General features: G+C 36.9%; 1 pseudogene; it reads left to right on the top strand.

Moving 5' to 3' along the window:
• The first annotated feature begins 1,326 nt into the window (after window positions 1-1,326).
• LOC121406284 lies at window positions 1,327-18,657 on the top strand (annotated as a pseudogene).
• The last annotated feature ends 1,872 nt before the right edge of the window (window positions 18,658-20,529 follow it).

Genomic DNA, 20,529 nt, shown 5'->3' on the forward strand with positions numbered 1-20,529 from the left:
AGTGTGGAACACGCTGTGAAAATGTCTTTGCACTGTTGTTGCATACGAGCATTTTTAACAGTGTATAGTCCACTGTGTGAACATACTGTGATCACACTGCGTGACACTGTTTTCTTACCTACAGGGTTGCTTTGCGGCTGGGTGGTGGTGGTTGGTTGGATGGATGGATGGTTGGTTAATTGGTTGGTTGGCTGTCTGGTTTGGTGGTTGGTTGTCTAGTTATTTGGTCGGTTAATTGTTTGGTAGTTTAGTTGGTTGGATAGTTGGTTCGTTGTCTGGTTTGGTGATTGTTGTCTCGTTGCTTGGTTGGTTGGTTGGGTGGCTGGTTAGTTGGTTTCATGTTAAGTGGTTGGTTTTCTGATTGGTTGTTTGGTTGGTTCATTGGATGGATAGATGGATGGATGGTTGGTTGGTTGATTGATTGATTGGTGGTTTGGCTGGTTGGTTGATTGGCTCGCTGTTTGGTTGTCTGGTTAGTTGGTTGATTGGTTGGTTGTCTGGCTGTTGGGTTGGTTTGTTGGTTAGTTGGTTAGGTGGTTGTCTGGTAGGTTGGTTGTTTGGCTGGTTGGTTGTCTAGTTCGTTTGTTGATTGGTTGGTTGTCTGGTTCGTTTACTTGGTTGACTGGTAAGTTGGGTTGCTGGTTGGTTGGATGGTTGGTTAGTTGTCTGGTTGGTTAGTTTGTTGGGTGAGCGGTAGGTTGTATTCCAAGGATTTATCGGGAATTCTTGTTTAAATTGTATGGACTAAAATAGGTCTGTCTTACTTTCAGCATAATGAAAATGATGTGTGATGTCCAAATTCAATAGCCCCATTTGTTCTTTCCAGTAAAATGCTGTTTATATTAGTTTTTTATACAACGCTGTTTATTACAGCTTTTTAAACAATATAAAAAAGTGTTAGGATCTTAGCAAAACTTAGAACTTCAATTTTTAATTTTCAATATTAAAATTAAACATGTTTGTTTAACTGTGGAACATAATTATTGAAAGGTTCATATAAAAGTAAAGTGAATATTACAGGGCCTATATAATGAACGAATTCATAGGTTAATAATTTTGGAAGCGATTCTTATTTTTACCCCCCCCCAAAAAAAAAAAATGTATATATATATTATTTTCATCCTTATAATGATGATAACAACAACAATGATATAATAGTAATAATGAATTCATAGACAAATGTATACAAAATTAACAGAAAAAATCACTTCTAGAGAGTGCACATTTTCGCTTACATTTTTAAACACAAATTTGTATAATATATTCGAGTAAAATCAATGATAAAACAAGAGTAATTATTTTTGTCATGTTATTCTCATCTTCTACAGAGTAAGACATGAACCCAATAAAGGGCCCATTCCAATAAAAGATTTGAACACAGCCAAATTTAAAAATTTCAGGTAAGTTTCCAATAGGCCAATATGTATGTTCGACAGTTTATCGTTTATAGTTTATGGCATATCCCAGCATTCCCTACCGGAAAAGGGCGCAGTGTTCCACAGTGTGTTCACAGTGTGGAACACAATGTGAAATCACCTTCACACTGTTAAATTTGTGCATTTCAACATTGTGAAACACATAGTCGACCATGTTTCTCATCAAAAAATTTCTTCTGAATTCTTATTGCTTCGATCAAATATTTGTGAACTTCATACTTATCCCCGGTAGTATTGATTATTTTAAAGTCAATATTTAGTTTTGTATATAGTGTATATACATTTGTGTTACAGTGTTTATATCTATATAATTTTATAGAATTTTGCTGATTATTTTACTCTATTTGTGTCATATTACCCTTGTATAAAGTTTTGATAGGGGGTCTACTTTTTACAAGCTCTGCTTTTTAGTAGGCCCCTCCACTTTTTTCATTTCATTGCTACGTTTCAATCCTACATATGTTATGCATTTTTTCATTGTAAACATGATTTATTACGAAATGTACTTCGATGATTGTGGAATATGAATATATCAATAAATAAAAAAAAAAAAAATCACGCTGTGAACAGTCACACTGCCAAAGCGTCCGCAGTGTGAACATAAGACTTACACTTTGAGCATTTTAACAGTGTGAATAATGTTTTCACATAGGCCATTTTATGAACACACTGGCCCGAAGTCTGATGCTTAACTTGGACCATGGCCTATATCTCTTAGTTAAAATTATGTGAAGCCAAGTGTGTATATATTCCCGTACTTTGATTACTGTATCAATTATTCGAGCATGTGTGCACAGTATTATAAGAATGACTTAATAAGCATGAGAAAATTTCAATTTCAATTTTATTTATTTCACTTCCATCAAACAAAAACAAATTGTATACCATATATATAAAAATAAGTATTTGTATCCATTGCAAAGAAACAAAAATAATAATACATATGTTGTGAAAAAAAAACTTACACGATTTGGGCAACACATTGGAGGTTTTAAATAAGTATACTATTTTTCAATAGAAATTAAATTAAGATGGAAATGGAGGGACCCACTAAAAAGCAATGCTTGTACAATGTGGGCCCCTCAAAAATAGATAACAAAACCAATAACAGAGTACAAATACAGACATATGTAATCAAATGAGAAAAAAAATAAATGAGAGAGAAATAATACTCACAAAATATAAAATACGAAGATATCAAAAAATATAGTTTGTATAGGACAAAACAACCCGTCCTAAAATATATCCACCCTTTCCACCCCCCCCCCAAAAAAAAAAGAAAAGAGAAAGGGGAGAATGCCCTGAGAAGATGGATGGGTGCTGCTAAACGTAGGTAGAACACATGCCATCGTGGACTCAAGCAAACTGGATTCAATGTGTATAAAAGGAGAAAAAAATATATAAAATGACCTGGAAAGAATAAAATGCGCGAAAAATGTGATTGATGCCGTAAATAAATAAGCGGTAGGAAGGCGGATAAGCGGACAGGAAAGAGAAAAAAGATGAGAGGATAGACACAAATAATATATGAGGTTAAAAACCGAGCACAATTTGGAAGGACTTGTGTCAGATTTATGTTTTAGTTATAGTCTTTATAGTAAAAAATGATGACTAACCTCTTGACAGAGATGATGAATAAGATTTAATTTGAGGATACATTATAAGATTTTAATAGATATAATTTGAATTTAGTCTTAAAAGAGTTCAAAGATTTTGCAGTTCTTATATCATTATGAAGTGAGTTCCATAACTTCGGTCCCTCATATAAATGTGTTCTGAGCCAGCAAAGTTCTTAGAAGTGGTAAATGGAATTCACCCAATCGCCTTGTTGGATAGTTATGAATGGATTGATTTTTTGGAAACATTGAATGAAATACATTTGGGAGGTTGTTATTGTTATAATTGTACATAAACTGACCGAGATTGAACAAATACAAGTCTTTAATTTTCAATATTTTATGTTCCAAAAATAATGGGTCAGTATGAGACAAATATGCTTTGTGACATATGACACGAAGAGACTTCTTTTGTAATAGGAGTAATTTGTCTAAGAGTGTTTGATGTGTGTTGCCCCACGCTAAAATTCCATAATTTAAATAAGGTAATATAGGGATGAATATAATGTAAGCAGGGACGATAATGGTAAACAAAATTTAAGCTTGTTAATTATACCAATGTTGCGTGAAATAGTTTTACATATGTTATCTATGTGGAATTTCCATGAGAGCTTATCGACTGTTATTCCAAGAAACTTAATATGGGATACATTTTCCAAGGGAGTTCCGTCCAAAATAATATCAACAGGAAGTGTATTAATAGAGTTGCTAAACAACATATATTTTGTTTTTTGTAAAATTATTGACAAGTTATTTGCTCTTATCCATTGGGTGACATTTTTTAGTTCAGAGTTGATTGTATTAGAAAGATGAAGAGGATTTTCATGTGAAAAAAATAAGTTAGAGTCGTCCGCAAAGAGAATGAAAGAAAGAACATCTGATGATCTACAAAAATCATTAATATAAACTATAAACAAAATCGGGCCTAAAAGACTACCCTGCGGAACTCCACAATTATTTTTTTTCATTTGAGAATTGCATCCGTTTAAAAAGACATATTGCTTCCTATTCAAGAGGTAGCTCCTGAACCACTCCAAGGCTTCCCACGCACTCCATAGTGATGTAATTTGTTTAGTAAAATATCATGATTAATGGTGTCGAAGGCCTTGGCGAAGTCCAGGAACAAACCAATTAAATGAGAAGATTTATCGATTGAATGTGCCGCTTTTTCAATGAAACTCAATAATGCATGTGTAGTGCTATGCTTTTCCCTAAATCCAAATTGGGAATTTGAAAGTATATTATTTGATTTGAGAAAATTAATAGTTGTTTTTTAAATAATATTTTCTAGTTATTTACAATGTAGATTATAAAGAAAAAATTGTGGTAATTATTAACATCTAATTTGTACCATGCTTTTTCAAACAAAGAATGACTTTTGCTATTTTCATGCAGAAAAGTGATTATTCAGATATTACAAATTTGGCGAGAATCTTCAAAAATGACATCGCCAGATCTAATTTTTGTAATATTGGATTTATTATTTGATATATTCATTGCTTGTTTTAAAATTTTCCATGTATTTTGCATATCACGCTTGTAAAGTTGTAACTGATTAGTAAAATATCTTTTCTTTTCTAAACGTATAATCTTTGTCAGTGTATTTTTATAACAAGTATATTTAAGTTTGGATTGCTCAGACCGTTTCATTTTGTATTTATAATATAAGTTATTTTTCTCTATTTATCGAACGCAAGAGCGATTTAGAAATCCATGGAAGCTTCGTGATTTTTATTGTAGTTAGATGGCTTATCTCTAAGTTTCGGCATATAAGTGTCAAAGTGTAGATTAAAAATATTCATAAAATTTTCAAAGGACAAGTTAACGTCATTACTATAAAAAACACGACAATTAGCATCGTCAAAACTAGCACCCAGACGACTATATTTTCGTGTGTTATTCTTCGTTTTAGTGGACGGCTATTGTTATTGAATCTGACTTTTAAAGAGAAATTAGTCGAAACAGGGAAGTGATCTGTGATATCAGAGAGTAATATGAAGGAATCGGGTGGGGGGAGAAGAACATTACAGAAAATATTATCAATAAGAGAAGCGGATTCATTGACTATGCGTGTTGGTTTAGATATTAAAGGTAAGTAAGAAGCGGATAGAAATATTTCCAAAAAATCTTGTGTAACATTATTTTGTTTTAATAAATCAATATTAAAATCGCCCATTATAAAGCAATTTTTACTATCAAAAATTGGATTTTTAACCAAGTCAGAGAGATGATCTAGAAATGATTTGATGTTCGAACTCGGAGGCCTGTATATAAAACCTATGATAATGTTTTTTGCTGTTGGGGATAGTAATTTCAATAAAAAGAGATTCAATTGTATCAGTCATGCTGTTAAGCTCGTCTCGAACTACATAATCATAAGATTGTGAAACATATAACGCAACGCCCACCCCCCCTATTTTGTCTGTTGTTAACTAAATGACCGTCTAATTCTAAAAGTTGATTTTTCTACGCCCATTGAACAAGTACTAGTGCTCCATAGACTAAAATGGATTTCGATTGAAGAAAGGTGGAAATACCATAAATGCAAACGTAAACACAAAATTAATCAATAAACATATGATCACAGGGAATATATACTTATATGGATTTGCATATTCACAATATACATGTATATGTTGACTTTTGTTCTACATACACGCATGTATTTCAGTATGTCTGTGTGTATGTCCAGCAGGTTGCTTGTCTCTTCGAACATGTTTTCTTCCTTGTTTAATACTTTTTCATTGTTTGCTTTCATTATATTATGTATTTGTTACTTGTATGCAGCCCCCACCCCCAAGAAAACAGTGCTTGGTCAACTGATGGGGTTACCGTGGATAAACAAAACGAAATAAATGAATAAAGATATAAGTGTCAACATTTGTATGAAGTTGTATGTTTCTTATATATGTTTACTGTGCTCTTTGCTGATTCTTCATGTGTGAAGCCAATCATCTATTTATACTTCTTAGACAATTATGAATGATTTTGGCCCAAATGAGCTGAAATATGATATCTCTACTGTTAGTGATTTTTGTTGGCTGTCCATACTTAACCACAACTTTAAACCCGAGTTAAAGTTAAATCTCCCTTCAGAATACGGGCCACTGTGTTTTTTCCAGCATGGTTTCATCAAGAGTTCTCGTCTGACAAGTTGTCTTTATTTCGATTAGTGGAGAGACGCGCAGTTTCACAAAGACTCATTATAAAATTAATGCAAATTTGATATGACAAATTTACGGTCAGCCAATAAGATTGAAGAATTTTAGTACCTTTCAACTGTTATAACACATTTGTTACTACAACAAGTTTTACTCATATTATATATACTCATTTTTTTTTACTTATTTATTTACAGATACAGATTTCCAGAGAGAACAGAGTGGTTTCCTTCAGTAGGTATTCTTGAATTTATCAATATTTGATGTAAATCATATACAAAAATTACAACTGTTGTAACTGCCATTATGGCAACTACCATGGTGACCTTGATTTTTATTGGCTGCGGGCCCTGTTGCAAGTCCTTTATAAAAACGCCCCCTGTTGTGAAGAGGTGCCCGACTGGTAAAAGGGTCAAAATCTACAAAAAAATATGTAATTGGACGAGTTTGACCATTTTTGTAAGACGGACAATTCACCAATACATTGGTTAATTTGAACAATCTTTTTTTTAGTCAATAAAGTTTTATGGGAAGTTTTTTTTATTGGTATAAGAAGTTAGAAGACTAATTAATGACCATTACCAGTCCAAACTGGACACCGATTGAGAATCCGTATTTGAAAAGAATGCGTTGACTTCACAATCCGAAAGATGTGGACGGACTTACTGTTAGCGCTTTGCTAGGCTAACAACGTTTCTTTGGGGCCGGCTCTGGGGAGCGTTTCATGAAAGGATTGTCAGACGTTTTATCCGACAAGTCCCATTTTATCCGACAGTTACCATAGGAACAGTGCCTCTCAGCCAATCAAAATTATGGAAAGATGTCAGATCTGACAACTTGTCGGATGAAAATATTGATAAAACGCTCCCCAGGACGACACTGCTGTTTTGATTCACTGATTTTCGACAAGTGCTTCTTTGTCATAGATGACTCTGGGCAATAGGTTCTCAACGCTCGGGAAAGCGTATGCGGAGTGTTTTGCCGAAACTCAGTATCAAGAACACGTGAGGTGTGGCCGTGGTGGCCGTAGGCGCCTGGCTGTACATGGAAAGTCCGGGGTTCGATCCCTGGTCGCGGCACCTATGCCCGTGAGCAAAGCAATTAATCTACAATGCTCTTTCATCTTGCTTTCAAATAAATGGAAATGCTATATGCATTATTGGTAACGAGGTGTGTACTTGTTAAAAAAAATAATAAAAAAACACGAATACAACTGAAAATGTGAATTTTTTTTAAAAGAAGGCGCCCCTCTTTTTTCTCCCAGTACGTAGAGGTTTGGGAGATGTGCGTGTACAAGAGAGGACGGAAATTCGAAGGCATCCTCGGGAAGAACGATGGCGGAAATGGTGTAAATGGGAGGAGGTCTACGAGATCCATGTGGACCACCACGAAGAGGGCTTCACCTACGAGTTCGCAGTAAGAATAGTAATAATGATAATAATAATAATAATAATAATTATAATACTACTACTACTACTACTAATAATAATAATAATGAAAGAATAACAATAGTATAATAATGAATATGATAAAGATGATGTTAGTAATAATAGTAGTAATAATAAAAATAATAACGCTTAATAAAATCATTATTCGCTTTACGTAATATATCTCCAATTTTACACTACAAGAAAAATCGATGTTTTTTAACGATTCCACTGATGTACTACACCATAGATGGGCTGGCAATTCAAAACTAGCCCCCCCCCCCCCCGCTTAATTCGAAACAATTATTGGAATCAGTGGTGCGAGGAAAAGGGCGTCAAGGGTTTATTACCCTGACATTTTTTGTGATAAAAAAGGGAAAAAAAAGAGGAAGGATAACAACTGAAAGAAAACTGATCGATTACAAGAGTGCTCCGTGTCGTGTCCGATGAGCCAATATTTTGTTTTCATTGAAAAATCAAAACGAAGTCATCCTCCCCCATCAGTTAATCAATTGCCTTTGATAAGAAATTGCCCCCCCCCCATCCTCTCTCCCCTCTTTCTTTCTCCCTCTATCTCTCTCTATTTCTTACTTTTGCTCTGTTTGAGTTAACAAAACTTAATTGACACTCCATATGAATATTTCTTTATCTTTATTGAAGTAGGACTACGATTCAACCACCCTATCCAATGTTCACGAAAATGTCGTATTGACGTTTAAATTATTTTAAAGACGGTCTAGGACCGTGGGTAAATGTCCCATAAGGCTAGTCCAGTTATTTACATGTATATTTGGTCTACCTAAAATAATTTATTATAATAAACAAAAAATCTTATTTTTCAGAGTGCGACTATGGCCTACATCAACTGTTTAAGGAATACTGATGATCCGCATGCCAAAAGGGACAACTGCCCAAGTAAGCCATGCCATAAATCCTATGTCATCCGTGTCGGTATTGGTGTTGGTGGTAAAGAAGAAACAATTCCCTCTCAGCGATTTTTAGCCCCGTCGGTACTTGTGTACCGTAGCGAGAGGGCAGTATTTTGTAGCCGCATCTTTTTCATGAATAAGTCTATGGGAGTGACGATTTAATAGTGTTTATTTAGTCAGACTGCGCCTCATGAATTTTCACAGCGATACGAAACTTTAGGGTAGAGCATAATTTCTGATCCATCGATCATCTCGATCGGTGAAGCCTAGTCAGTAAGCAGTATTCAGAAATGGGCAGTCCTGCAGTCGAGTTCAGGTTCACTGGCTTCGCTCCCTCGCAACTAGTTAGTAATTTCATGCGATTCGCCATATTTTTGGCTCATTACGCCACTGCGTACGTTCGAGTCTCGCCTATGCTTACAAAAATAGAATTGAGGCAAGACTGAAAAACAAATTCAAGTCTAAGATTTGTAGTCTAATTCAAAGCGTCAGGAACAGCCCTCTTTCGGCAGGTGCACTAGTACTGACCGTTAAATAAAAAAATCTCTTCCGTCTTTCGCTTTCGAGTTTCTTTTTAAATATGCATGTGTAGGCCTACACGGAGATCACTTCACATTTCTTCGAGACTGTCAAGTACCATCTTCATTCGTGAATAATGTAGCAGGTTTCACCTTTTTTTTTCTAGAGCCTTGTTCTAGCAATCCATGTAATGGCCCTCATATGAGTCGATGTTCTGAGACTGGAACCGATGTTTCAAAGTCATACACGTGTCATTGTAATCCTGGATGGAATTATAATTCAAAGGCGAGAAGATGTGATGGTAAGTAGAAGTAGTAGTAGTAGTAGAAGTAGTAGTAGTAGTAGTAGTAGTAGTAGTAGTAGTAGAAGTAGTAGTAGTAGTAGTAATAGGAGTAGGAGTAGTAGTAGTAGTAGTACAAAGTAGTGGTTGTTGCAGTAATATCAGTTGTAGTTGAAGTAATAGTAGTAGTAGAATTAGTATTAGTAGTAATAGTAGTAGTAGTAGTAGTAGTAGTAGTAGTAGTAGTAGTAGTAGTAGTAGTAGTAGTAGTAGTAGTAGTTTGTAGTAGTAGTAGTAGTAGTAGTAGTAGTAGTAGTAGTAGTAGTAGTAGTAGTAGTAGTAATGGTAGTTGTATTAGCGTGAAGAAAGGGGAGGATGAGAATATGGGGGGGGAAGGCAGACTAATGGCATCATCATCCTCATCGCCATCATTTATTGTCATCAATATAATCATTATCATATAAGAACCATCATTGTCATTATCCTTATTGAACAGATATAGATGTGTGCGGAACAGCAAAAGAACAGTGTTCCAAGACTAATACGATCGAGTGTGTGGTAAGTATATCTTACATGTATAACTTCTTTTAGTGAAGGATAATTGTGTTATTTTGTTGGTGAATAAATCAAATGACTGGCTGACATTTCTGTTCTTCGCATCAGACTAGCGCATACAATCACACTTGTAGGAATAATCCCACTCAAGAGCCTATTGGAACAGTTCCAAACGCCTTTTAATATCTTAACCGGGATTGTTTTGACACTGTGTGTTTAATTACTAATTCCAAAATGATACGGTGCACGTTATACTTTAAATCTATTCATTTTTTGTCATTATTATTATTATTATTATTTTTTTTTTGGGGGGGGGTTGGGGTAGGGGTGACATTGAAGTTGATCCCGATAACTGCATCTCAAAATCATTAACTGTAATACGTTAAAACTACATGAACTGCGATGCAAAGTGGATACCCGGTTGTAGTACAGGTCCATGCTGATACACATTCGCCAGACATATGGATATTTCATTTTTTTTTCATTAATATAGAAAACAGACGGTTAATATTAACCAAAAATTGCTGACTGTATCATACATTCAATGATATTCTCCTCTGTTTTATTTTATAATTTCTCAAAACTATCATATCGCGAGAATAGGAGAAAGAAGGGTTCAAACACGAATGCGTTTGCAACCGGAAGTGGATGGGACCCCGTTGCGAGGTGCCCTACGACGCTTGCGTCGATTACGACAACCCCTGCGGTCAGTACGGAATCTGTACGGCGCACGCAGGACAGAGGACCTGGACGTGCAAGTGCATGGAAGGATGGGGAGGTGAGACAAGGAACCTGTCGCTGAAAGAGAGTTGCAATCAAAATGCAACTCAAGAAATGAATTACAACTTTTGGCTCATCAAATCAGAAATTTGGGGGACTTTATAGTGTTTATTTGACGCGCTCGATTGATCTTTTCAATATTTTCCTCGCATTTTTAATTAAGAATTCTTTTCTTTGCCCGAGTTTAGTGTATCTTTTTTTGGGGATGTTAGTAACATGTAATCTATCAAGGAAGCTCATTTATGCAAAGAAACATGACAAACTGGTTATCCATTTAGTGCCTTTGTGGTTTTATACTGGAAATGAAAACGAGGAAATTGATTTGGGGTCCATGCATATAGGTTCGATATTTTAAAGTGAATTTGTAATTGCAGTGAAACGGATTAGCACAGTAGAAGAACAAAAAAAAGAGATAACAGAGAACGTGAAGAATGGTGTACTTCAGGGCAGCGTGCTAGGGTCTACAATTTTTGATTAACTTCAGCGATGACACATTACCAGCCCGTCTTACCTCTCATGATCTTGGCATATCAACGAATGAATAATGGTGGTTTGGGAAAATAGGATCCATTGGGCCTATAAGTTAAGAATATCGCTGGTACCTAGAGCCTGTAATCACCTCGCTAGATTGACCTGTCTAAATACGCCATTGTATTTTTTTTCTAGGAAGGAACTACACCCTCCGACAATCTTTTGAAAATCAGAAGCGATCAACCTTCATTTAGAACAGAGCCATAGTCTGAGAACCCACCCCCCTTAATTACGATAATAGAAAACATTCCTGTCTCATTATTTTGAGTTTTTTTGGTGTTGAAAAAGGTTACTTTGAAAGCTGAGTGCATCCTACCTCATGATACAATAATCCGTTCAGATTTTGAATAAACATCCTTTAATATTTTGAGTTATTTTAAAAATATGATTACGTTTATAGAAAACATTTCTGCCACATTGTTTTGCTCCAAAATTCATAAATCCTGGTTTTTAGAAAGTGGGGTAAATCCTACAACTCGACTTTGATAAACACCATCCACATAGCATGTTTAAATTATTTTAGTCGATACCTATCTACATATGTTTTGTTTTAGACGACCCTGCCCAGGAAGGTCGAGACTGCAAGCGAAAGAACCAGGTTTGCGACAACGTGGTGTGTTTGAACGGTGGAGAATGCCAGGCTTCCAGGTCACAGCTCGAAGCAACCTGTATATGCACTGAGGAATGGCGAGGGGACACGTGTAATGAACGTTAGTGTACTGTTTACCTTAATTGTATCTAGGAACGTGGGCGGAAATTCCAGGGGGGGGGGAGGGGGGACACAATATCAAATGTCCCCCTACTATTTTGAGTTTTTTTATGATGGTAATAAATACATCATTCAAAATCGAAATAAAACATTATTCATGGATGATAACTTTTTTTTTGCTTGTCAAATTTATTTTTGTCGAAATGACCTTAAATTTGGGGTAATAACCATTTTTTTCCCCCTTTTTCGCTGGTCAAATTTCCAGCCCCTCGTCCCCCTACCTTTGGGAGAGATTTCCGCCCCTGTCTAGGAACACTCCGTTAAACAGATCTTAGGATGAAGTAAACCCTAAATTGAATTGGGTTGTCATTATGTATGAACACAACCTACCTCTTTAGAAAGATATCCATCCACACTGTGCACTCGACTTCGATATAGTAAATGAGTATCGCGGAGGAATATTCCCTGAAAGGTCTCTACGCAAGCGAAGAGGGTGATGCAACAGTGTGAGTGAGTTAAAAAAAAATATTTTCAAAAGTTCTAGGTTGCTAAATTCAGAGGAATATTATCTGTGAATACTTTCTTCCAATGAAAATTGCCATTGATAGATATTTATCGTAAAATTTTAAGATACAGCATCAAGAGTAAAAGTCTAGGATGATCTACTTTTTGTGTCAGAATCGCTTTCCAAAAAGAAACTTTTCTGGCTACATTTTGAATGCTCTGAACTGATGAATATGGAGTTGAAGCAAAGTCAGAATATGAATATGTTCTTTTTACGTCCTGTGCATGGTCAATGATCACCTTCAATTGATAACTGCGACATCATCACCGAACTCAGCGATGCCTTCGTGGACGATGTGGCAACCTTGGAGCAAATGCTCAGTATCGTGTGGCTATGATGGTACCCGAATTCGTAAGCGGGACTGTGACCATAAAGACGCGGTCTTCTGCGGGCCTGGAACCGATGAAGAGCATGCAGTCTGCAACGGACCCGTTTGCAAAGTCGACGGTAAGAACATATTCTCAGCTTATCGCATCTCGGTGGGGGTCACTATCATCTCGAATCAAATCTGGGCTCCGTAACACAAAGGTTTGCGATGAATTGCAAATACGAAAGAACCGCACTGATTGGTCCCTGGTCAGTATTTCAAACCTAATGCGCGTGTAACATTGATAGTGATTGGTCAGTTCATTTAGCGATTGATCGCTAATCTTTGTGTTACGGAGCCCAGGTTTTACTCGATTATTTCTTAAGTTGAGGTTCTTGGAACCTATTCAAGCAGTTAATGGTTTACTTCCAGACCCCGGCCTAAAATTAACTATCTATGTGGTACTTTGCCACCCAATGGTTCCTTGAATGGAATACTTCATTTTGATTTTCTGTTTAGCATCGTTGCTATGGTAGTTACTGTTGGATGGCAAAGTTATCATGGTACTAACTTTTTTAAACGGGACTCTTTTTTAAGAGAAAATTAACAAAAATCAGAAAATAAAAGGAAAGATAAGTCGGTGATGATTAGCCTCCAGAAGGCAAAAAAAAAATTCTGATAATATTTATGATTTGTACTCCTGTTCCTACCTTAGGAAACGCTGGAAAAATATACAGTCTTTAAGATACTATTTTGTGTGACTCTATTGCCCGTATTCTGAAGTCTTTCCATAATTTTGGTCCAGAGTGAGACCACGGTCTTGGCTAAACCCGAGTTCAGAATACGGGCATATGGGTTATGAAAACTATATATGAAACGATATGAATCTGTGTCTCATTTCTTTTCACAACAGGTGAATGGGGCGAGTGGATAAAGGTTACAGACTGCTCCTATAACTGTGGCGGGGGACACTACATCCAGGCGCGAAACTGTGAATACGATTCTGATGACCCGGAAGCTTTCGGCAAGCCGTGCGAGGGAAGGGCCATCGTTTACGCAGACTGTAACATCATGAGCTGCTCAATATCGGGTATCACATTGTTCGCTTTGATCACATTTTTTCACGCATAGTTTATTGGAACTATATATACCATGCACCTTTTCCTTCTCAGTTCCCGCTCGCGTGCTTTAATTGAAGATTATTCACGATTGCTTGTTTACAGAATATTTCTTTTCTAAAAGATATAAGCAACTAATTCTTCTGATACCATGAATGTTTAAATAGGCCCCAACACTAAAGATGACTATCGTTGACAAAGGGCCCTAACAAGCGTTTGTGGATGTTTGCATTCTCGCTATTTGTGAAAGGGGGTTGATAAAAAAGAGCTGGGTGTGGATTCATGCAGTAAACGCAGCTTTCGAGCACATTTTCCCTATTGGTTTCATGTTTACGTCGTTCTGGAAATCGTCTAAATTTGAAATAATTAAAAAATTGGACAATCGTACTAAAATAAAAAAATAATTGATGTAATGCAGCTGAAATTTTACTATAATTATAATTACAGATAAACGATGGCTAAGGGTACATATAAACAGTTTAGCACGGACCATTGTCGCCAGACAGACAATGCCGCAGGAGGTATGTATTTGTTTGTTTCTCTTGCCCTTGAGAAAGGGCGGGATGTGTTCATAGCCCCTGCCGCAAGCTACGGCTGTCAAATGCAGCTCATCCATTTTTTGATGATTCATGAATTATGTTATATTATGTGGTATCTCACAGTGGACTAAATTGAAATTGATAATTGAAAATGGAATAAAAACCTAGACATGATAGGTGTTACTATAACGTTCGCTTAAATACCTTTTCAGGACATTGTATTCTTTCGTTTAAAGTTCGAACAGTTACACATTGCATAAATGAAGAATTCGTAGTTACAGTCAAATATATTCCAAAACGTACCACAAAATATCACGCAAATACTTTAAAACCAAAAAAGTGGCACTTGTGTAGTTTCTCCACAGCATCTTGAATTATTGAATTTGTACCAATAAAAGAGCTTTGTCATCAGCTTTCTATGATTCGATTTCATTCTATGTCTTTCGAAAACCAATGCTTTTTGGTAGTGGACATCATTCTGGAACATAATCTTTCTTTATGATTGTTTTGTTTGGTGATCTAGATTGGGGCGCATGGAATTCTGGGCCGACTGTTCAACTACATGCGATGTCGGTTTCGGTCGAGGAAGGGTCTGTCTCAGCAGCATCGGTGCTTGTGTAGGAAGTTCAGAAGAGATCGAGGATTGCAACTTGAAACACTGTGACAAAGAAGCAGGTCAAAGGAAGATCATGGTTTATGCCAGGGGCGGATTCAGGTTTTTCAAAAAGGGGGGCATTTTTCCAAGGAAAATTTGACAAGCCAAAAAAAAAAAGAAAAAGAATTTTCACTTTCAAACACTTCTGTTTTAACGGCATTTTTTACATTACAAAGTTTTATTTTGCTTCTCAAAGGAGGGGGAGATTGGGTTGCGCAGGGCGGCTGTGCCCCCCCCCCCTTAGATCAGCCAGTGGTTTATGCGAATGCTTTTAATGAATCACCTATGTCATGTTTCCTAAAGACTTGTTATGATGACACATGTGCAATTTATATAACGGGTTTTTTCGAAGGAATGATCTCGGTAAGCTTTAAACTGTAATTGCAAATTTGCTATTTGACATTTTTTTTATTGCAAAATTAGACTTTTCTTTTGGATGATATCATTGTTTGCAGCACTAAGTACATTTTTTATTATTCTGACGCTTTTGAGGATAAACATTGAATCATTTTTTGGCCACTTTTACAATGACTTACCGTAGGCGCTAAGGGACATTTCATATATCCAATCAATGTTTCATTAAAAAAAGATACGGTTCGGATATTTATAGCTCTGTCGTCTTTATGGTAATTGTACATAATGCTAACTTTTTTTTTTATCAGGGTTTCTTTCATGGGGATCGTGGACTTACTGGACGAAATGCGAACAGGACGTCGATTTCTGCTACAGGTATCGTGAATGTCCTTACAGCATTACTGATGAAGGTAGCTAAAATTCACTTTTTCTCATTTTCCATAAAAGGGGCGTAAAGTAAAGAGAGAAAGAGAGAGGGGGTGGTAGGAAATAAGAAGAACACGAGTAGGTTTAAGCATTTGATATGAGCATTAACAGCGATAAACTTGACAGACTACCTGGCGTCTTTCTTATTTACAGTGATCTCCAGTGTTCTTCTTTTCTTTTTAGTAGTTGAGAACAACTAACCGAGTTTTCTCAGCCACTACGCAGACGCGTTCAGAAAAGTTTAGAATCTATTGAAAATGCTCGTCAAATCACAATGAATGGCTTAGAGGTCATTGTCGAAAATTGGTGACCCGAGACAGGAGGTTGTCGTGAAATTCTGAGCCGACGAAAATTTGCGAAATCTGTCATTTGTCCAAGACGACATTGCAGTTTTCATTCACTGATTTTTCGACAAAGGCTGCTTTGTGATGAAGGGCTTTTGGCAATAGATTTCCAATGGTCCAGAAAGATTCTGCGTAGTGGCTGCATCAGTAATGCGGTGCATGCACATTTTTCGACCGCTGCGAAAACTGCGCCATAAAGTGACACCTGCAAAACGTCCCAAGACCAACAAAAATCTATTAGCTATTGCGAATGACAGACATCATTTTGTTTGGAGACGGGTTTCTAGGCGTGAATTAAGAAAGACTAAGTCGGTTCGCCTTTCTTGTACTACGCCTTTAGTTATATTCATCACTCGCATTGACCACCAGTAAATATGCGTTTGTTTTGCTGAATTTATTTTCATCTTTTACATGTTTAAATTCTGTCTCAGAGTTCCGTGAGGCATGTCCTGGCAAGTCTTCTCAATCCGTACCTTGTGAAGCAGATGGATGTGGCGAACTACAAGAGGAAGAAGTGAAAGAAGAGAAGGAGGAGCCTAAAGAAGAGCAAAAGGGCGCAGGTAATTTCACTTTTATTTAGAAATAGAGCTTTTGTTGGTCGTCACCCGAATATTACACCGGTCACAACATCGAACTTAAAGCCAGCCTGGTGTTGGTGTTTGATCTATTTTACCATGACTACAACACCAAACTTGAAATGGTGCTGGTGTAAAGTGCCGACCCATTTTTTTATCTGGCCACGGCACCGAACCTGACATAAACCAGCTGCTGGAACAGACTTCGATGGGAGTAGAACATTGCATAAAGTGACCGTTTTAATACCAGTAGTTGTTGAAAAAAAAACTTTTATTTTCATTTGTTTCGTTATTTCATTATTATTATAGTAAGCAAATGAGGTATTGCGGCATTTTAAGCATTAGGAGGTAATCAAGTAATAAACGATGTAAGTAATATTTGCATAGGGCTGAGGGTACTCGCAGTCTATTGGCATGCGGAGATGTGCCGCTCTTATTTGGAACTTGACTGGACTATCTATGTGTCATGTATCTTGTGTATCTCGATGCCATATGATCTGTATATTTTCTTGTAAGAATAGAACAGGTCCCTCCATGGGCACAGGGAGGCGCGCAGTGGGGACCACCGATGCAGGCGCCACAGAACATGGCGAGGGAAAGAGGTGCTGCCGCTGGTGAAAGCAGTGCTCTCGGGGTGGGATCGGTTGCAGCCCTAGGGGCGATTGGCTACATGGGAAAGATGTAAGTTGCTTTTGACGAAAACTTCTACGTTCGATGTGCTTGTGGTTTTACATTTGGTGCTATAGGTTACTGAACCCACCAGAAAATAATCATATTTCAAAAGTGTTCAAATTCTGTCATCTTTTCGATATTTAATTCTTAAGTCGGGTGATAGAATATTACATTTTATATAGTTTGTTTCCCTGGGCTCGCCGGACTTTGTAGCATTAGTGTCTTCGTCCAACACTCGGCATGAAGGAGTGCATTTACTGGTGGAGTTCACTTACTTCATAGCACCACTGTATATGATGATGTAAGGTATTTATTCTGTTCACAGCGACAATGTTTTCAGGGGAGTATTTCATCAACAGTTTTGTCCAACGACTCGTCAAATTTGATGACCTTCCTTTAATGTGATTGGCTGAGGAGCCGAGTTACCGTGGTAACTGTCAGGTAAAACAACGACATGCCATTTCATGAAACGCTCCTCTTAATTCCGAATTTGATGAAATCATAATGATAAGAAGAGCCAGGAAGTTATTCAAACTTGCCATGTGTATTGACTTTAACAATGTTGCGTTATTATCAGGGTTTAGCTTTCACGATTCTCGAAACGTTAATAATTTTCTTTTATGATTCACATTGTATTTTACTTGTATTTCTTTTTTTGATTTGATGTCAGAGTTTTCACCAAGTTCCAGAAAAAGCGGAAAAGACAAAAGAAGAAGAAGGATGATGCAGCAGCAGTGTGACTGATTCTGAATACCAGCAGTTAAAGCTAGCTGTCTTCAATGATCAATGTTGGCTTTGTGACCTTCCTTAATAAAGCCAATGGCCTGTATCCATGGCCCTGATAAGTGGGAGTATTTTGCATATTTTTAATGCAATAAATGACTACAGACAACTGGGCGAATAGTCCCTGAAGTTACCCAAAACGTGCCGTCAATGTCCTGAACATTTGGGTGAAAAGCACCCCAAATAGTTCAATGCTGCGTGTGTTATTCTCCAAAGGTAAACAAGCTCTGGAATTCTGTAAGGTTTGCAAGAATGGAGAAATAAAATAATCTTTATCTTTGTAGTGAACTTGTTTCTTTTCCTTTCTTCCTTTTTTTGGCTTGTAATATTTCTCGTGACCAAAAATGATGCTCATTTTGTAGTGAACCCCCCCCCCTTTTTTCTTGGCAAATATAATTCTGCACCCGTCTGTCTGTCAACAAAAGATGAAATAAAAAAGGAAAAGAAGCAAGAAAATCATTCCCAGGGAACTGGCCTCCGTATTCTGAACTAGGGTTTGTAGTAGAGGTTCGATCGTAAACATGTGCATGTTCCACGATATCCGTAGAAAGCTCCATACTATTTGTAACTTTGTACAAATATTGTAAACTATAGACACGATTTTGTTTTTTTAAATGCATAATTTGTAGCTTTAAAATGTTTACAACTCGACGAAGTATTTTGTGAAAGAAATTACAACCATCTTACTCGAGGGCCAAATCAGTTTCATTTGCTACTTGAGAAAGTGGCAATTTCTTGTTTACTCCCTCCTCTCTTTCTATCTCTCTTGATCTATATAGATATCGTGTCAATACATTTACTAGAAATTATGATTATCTTTAAAATTATTTGTACTACAATTTAATGTTGATATGTCAACTGTTTTCATGACAGAATGATATTAGTTCTTATACATTGTATAAACTAGGTCTACGATGTAGTAACGATTTCTTTATGTTTGTTACGTGTAAGGGACAAATGCAATGTAAAAGCTTAAATTTTACCATTCTCCTTTTTATGACTGTTGTCTTGTGTGCATTTTGTATTCCTGGGGTCGTATCTGCTTTGAACATTAATTCATAATACGTAATTGATTGATCGTATCTCTATTTTATTGTTGGGTATTGTTTTGTTTGAATGATATATGCGTTTTATGTTGCAAATACAAGTAAAGTGAAATGAAATAAACTTAATAATACTGCACAACGCAACATTGTTTCTAAGTGCAATTTCAGTTTAGAACTTTAGACTCTTCCACTTTCTCTCTCTCTCCCTCTCTCTCTCCCTCTATACTCGATTCCTTAGTCTCACTGTCTCTCTTTCTCCTTCTCTCTCTCCCATACTCTTTCTTTGGTTATGTATGTTCATATCTCCTTCAGATAGCATGGCATACCTTTATCTTTCACAAAGCGCTTTGGTCATATTTTTAGTAAAGCGCTATATAAGTACCTGTTATGTATGTATGTATAACCACAGGCCTACAGAGACCCTTAGACTCTTCTACTTTCTCCCCCCCCCCTCTCTCTCTCGACTATCTTCCTTCATCTCCCCCCCCCCCCTCCGTCCCATACTCTTTCTTTGGTTATGTATGTTCATATCTCATTGAGATAGCATGGTATACCTTTATCTTCCATGGCCATAGGCCTACAGAGCCCCTTCGACTCTTCCCTTATCTCTCCCCTCTCTCTATCCTCTTCTTTCCTCTCGCTTTCTCCCTATCTCTCCCATACTCTTTCTTTTGCTTTTTGGGTAATGTATGTTCATATCTCCCTTAGATAGCATGGTATGCCTTCCTCTTTCATAATCATACACGTTTCCATAATATTTCCCCTCTTTGTTTTTAATCTTCCTCTGTCCTTTTCTCTTTCTACATCCCCTTTTCTTTCTTGCTCTCTCCCTCTTTCTCTCTCACGCACGCACATCCTTCCTCTTTCAGATGCACACACAAACATTTATACACATACCCTTGCACACACCAAAGACTACATTCATATAATGCACACGATTTCAGTGCCAAGTAAAATACGTGGGCATGTGCAAACACTTCTTCCAATAACCCAGTTTATATTGCTGAACAAGAGCCCGTTGCATTAAATTTACCGTTAAGGTAACTTTGCCATGCAGAGGGGAAACTTGCAAGGAATCCTTGAATTTGATTGGCTCTTGATCATCATTATCATGGTAGCTACCATTGGATGACAAACTTATGAATGGATGTATGTATCTACCTCCTGTGGATCTTAGTGGGATGGGCACGGCTTAACAAGGG

The sequence above is a fragment of the Lytechinus variegatus genome, chromosome 19 (assembly GCF_018143015.1).
Source record: "Lytechinus variegatus isolate NC3 chromosome 19, Lvar_3.0, whole genome shotgun sequence".
Lineage (NCBI taxonomy): Eukaryota > Metazoa > Echinodermata > Echinoidea > Temnopleuroida > Toxopneustidae > Lytechinus > Lytechinus variegatus.